Here is a 3,038-nt window from a genome sequence, read left to right as displayed (position 1 = left end):
TAGTCTCAACAAATATTCCACTTGTCATATATTGATAGGCACCAAATACTATTTTTTCTAAATATTAGGTAACTGAATACATTGAATACATTTTGGGTTGTTTAAATCCTCTAAGAGATCCTCTAAAATCAGAGGATGGTTAGCGGATGTAAATGCAACCGCCTGCCCCATAGGCTTCACATCCTCTCTTTAAGTTCACCGCCTGCCCCATAGGCTTCACATCCTCTCTTTAAATTCCTGTTGGAGATGGTATTTTAAGAAAAGTAACATATTCCGTTAAAGTAGGAACATCACAACCTCCCGTTGGAGATGCTCTAATTACGAAGTGATAATATAACGGACCAGAGAATTTCCCTTCTCACGGGTTGAAAACGATTAGAAGAGCAAACGCCAAGTACGTCACTTGGAAGTTAAAATAAAAATACAAAAGAAGATGTTAAAGCATGAAATACATTCATTTCTGAAAATTAAGCAACCACCATTAGTAAATGGGGATCACCACTTTGTAAGATATCGTAAAAGATTTAAAATATTTGTCAATAGCAGGGAGTTGCCAAAAAAAACTTAATTCATGACTAATTTCAACGAAAGGAAGAATGAAACATGAACCATAATAAGAAGATTATATGAGACAAACAAGACATAATTCAACTGCAATAACTAAATAGCACTTTCATTTATGAGATACAAGTTTTGTAAACTAATATTCATCCGTTTATGAAGAATCCTGAATGCTAAACAATGGAAATTCTAACAAACTGGACACTATACCAAAACTCTTCCAATACCCACTTGTTATTATACCATGACATACAACAAAGTAAATACCAGCTTTGTGTCCCTAACTTCGCTGCCGCAAGATTCTTGTAGTTTACTACTTCCAAATAAATTTAACTCTGTGGGAAAAACAAAACAAAACGGGGTGAGCCACAGCCCAGTAGGGGATACAATGATAATCAAGCGCCTAAAATATACAAATAAAAATGCCACCAGTAGTTAACCGTGATACGAACACTTAAAATGAAATATGAAGTTCACAAATAATTATAAAACATTCGTTCTCAAACATTTGCAAGCTGCCATTCAATTAATTAAATTCGAATAAAATTACTCTACTATCCATATGGCCAGTTGCCGATTTGTATGGCCAGTTGCCAAGCTAATAATTTCATGGCCAATTGCCAAACACTTTCTTAACGGCCAGTTGCCAAACTAATAATTTCACGGCCAATTTCCAAACACTTTCTTAACGGCCAGTTGCCAAACTAATAATTCCATGGCCAATTGCCGAACACTTTCCTAACGGCCAGTTGCCAAACTAATACTTTCATGGCCAAATTGCCATTTCGAGTAGTTATTATCAAGTTATTCGTAGAACAAAAGCATCCATCAACAGATAGCAGCAATACCAAATTCATAAAAGGAGTAAGGCGTATAGTTACCCTAAACACATAAACCATTCCATGCGAATCTCGCCAAATGCAGACCATCATATAGCAAATCAAATGACCTTTCAAACATGATAAAACAACAAGGGAGTGGTGAGACATATAGTCTGGAACAAGTAATCATGTATATCTCAGTTTTGGGTGTCTTTGATTCAAAATTCGTGGAAATTTCATTAGGCAGCGGAATTCGGAAAATCTTGTCTTGCTGGAAACTAGAGAAAGCCATCTTGTACATAAAATTGTAAGTTAAAATAACAAGGTAGATTGTGGAGTTAAAATTTCACAAAGAAACTAGGACTCGAATACGTTTCCAGAAGTTTTCAGATTTGACGGTCTTTACTCGAAAAATCATACAAAAATCATTGGTCGATGGAATTCAGCGAATTTGGTCTTGTTGGAAAGCTAAGAAACTCCTCTTTAACGTAAAAATGATAGCACAAAGAAATATAGTTCATAGATATGCAGGGATATGTTTCAGAAAAATTCAGTTCTTCAAGAGTCTTAGATCAGAAATTCATAGAAAAATCATTACGTGATGAAACTCAGCAAACTTGGGCTCTTTAGAAAGCTGATGAAACCCTCGTCAACATAAAAATGATAAGCAACAAATACGAGTTTGATAGATATGCCGAAAAGTCCATACCAAACAGGGAAGAAATCAGGTTTTCAGAAAACACCAGTTTTTGATAGTGTACAATAGCAAATTCGCCCAAAATTCATTAAAAAACGGAACTGGGCAAGTTTGGTCTGGTTGACAAGCTGAGAGAATCCTCTTTGATGTAAAAATGATAAGCAATAGTAATATGGTATACATATGTCTCGAAAAGTCTCAGTAACACAGGGCAGAAACGCTTAAATTTCAGTTTTGGTGGGGTTAAATTAACTATATGGAGGACTTGTTTAATTTCACAAAAATAATCATAAGTATCACAGTTGAAGGGAGATTTTAAATACCCATTTAATGGAAATACAAGTACTTGGATTTAACAAGAAGAATAAGATCAAATCAAGTGGCATTGCATGTCTCAAAATAGAGTTCATTCAAACAGGTGAGGTGATACACTACCTTGAAACTAAATTATAACACTTGATTTAAGATGAGAATCAGAACTTGGATGGTTTCATACCTTACCAAATCTTCAGTGAAATCAAATATAAACATTGGAGAGAAAATCACAATTCAGAGCAAGAGAGAGGAGAGCATACACACGGAAACGTAAAAGACTACATTGATAATAATCTTTGGTATATCAACTTTCATGGCTCAACAGCCTATTTATATTGTTCACAAACTTGACGACCACTCAAGGTACTTTCCTAACTAAGATCAAACTCTAAACATAGACACTTTCCTAATATAACTCAAACTCCTTAAAGTGTATATCTCCTAAATATAGACTCCTATATTATTTCCTAATACCCTCCCTCAAGATGGAGCATGTAGATCACGAATGCCCATCTTGGACCAAAGAAATTTAACTTCGGTTTTTTTTTGTTTTTTTTTTCTCAACGCTTCTGCGAAAAAAAATCTTCAGATCGTAGTTTAAGGACGTTTCGGTCCTCTTTGTAGTTTAAGGACGTTTCGGTCCC

General features: G+C 35.0%; 1 long non-coding RNA gene across 2 annotated transcripts; it reads right to left on the bottom strand.

Annotated features, from left to right (window-relative positions):
• LOC113343439 lies at window positions 1-2,685 on the bottom strand. 2 transcript variants are annotated; one of them, XR_003357251.1, is made up of 2 exons: window positions 2,576-2,685; window positions 1-896 (listed from the first exon to the last, which is right to left on the bottom strand). It is a non-coding gene; the product is annotated as an uncharacterized LOC113343439 (long non-coding RNA). The 2 variants fall into 2 exon arrangements; XR_003357250.1 differs by having other exon boundaries at window positions 1,443-2,677.
• Window positions 2,686-3,038: the final 353 nt, after the last annotated feature.

This window comes from Papaver somniferum, unplaced genomic scaffold (assembly GCF_003573695.1).
Source record: "Papaver somniferum cultivar HN1 unplaced genomic scaffold, ASM357369v1 unplaced-scaffold_6, whole genome shotgun sequence".
NCBI classification, from domain to species: domain Eukaryota; kingdom Viridiplantae; phylum Streptophyta; class Magnoliopsida; order Ranunculales; family Papaveraceae; genus Papaver; species Papaver somniferum.
Note: the sequence above shows the minus strand (reverse complement) of the source record. Positions and strands in the feature narration are given on the sequence as shown.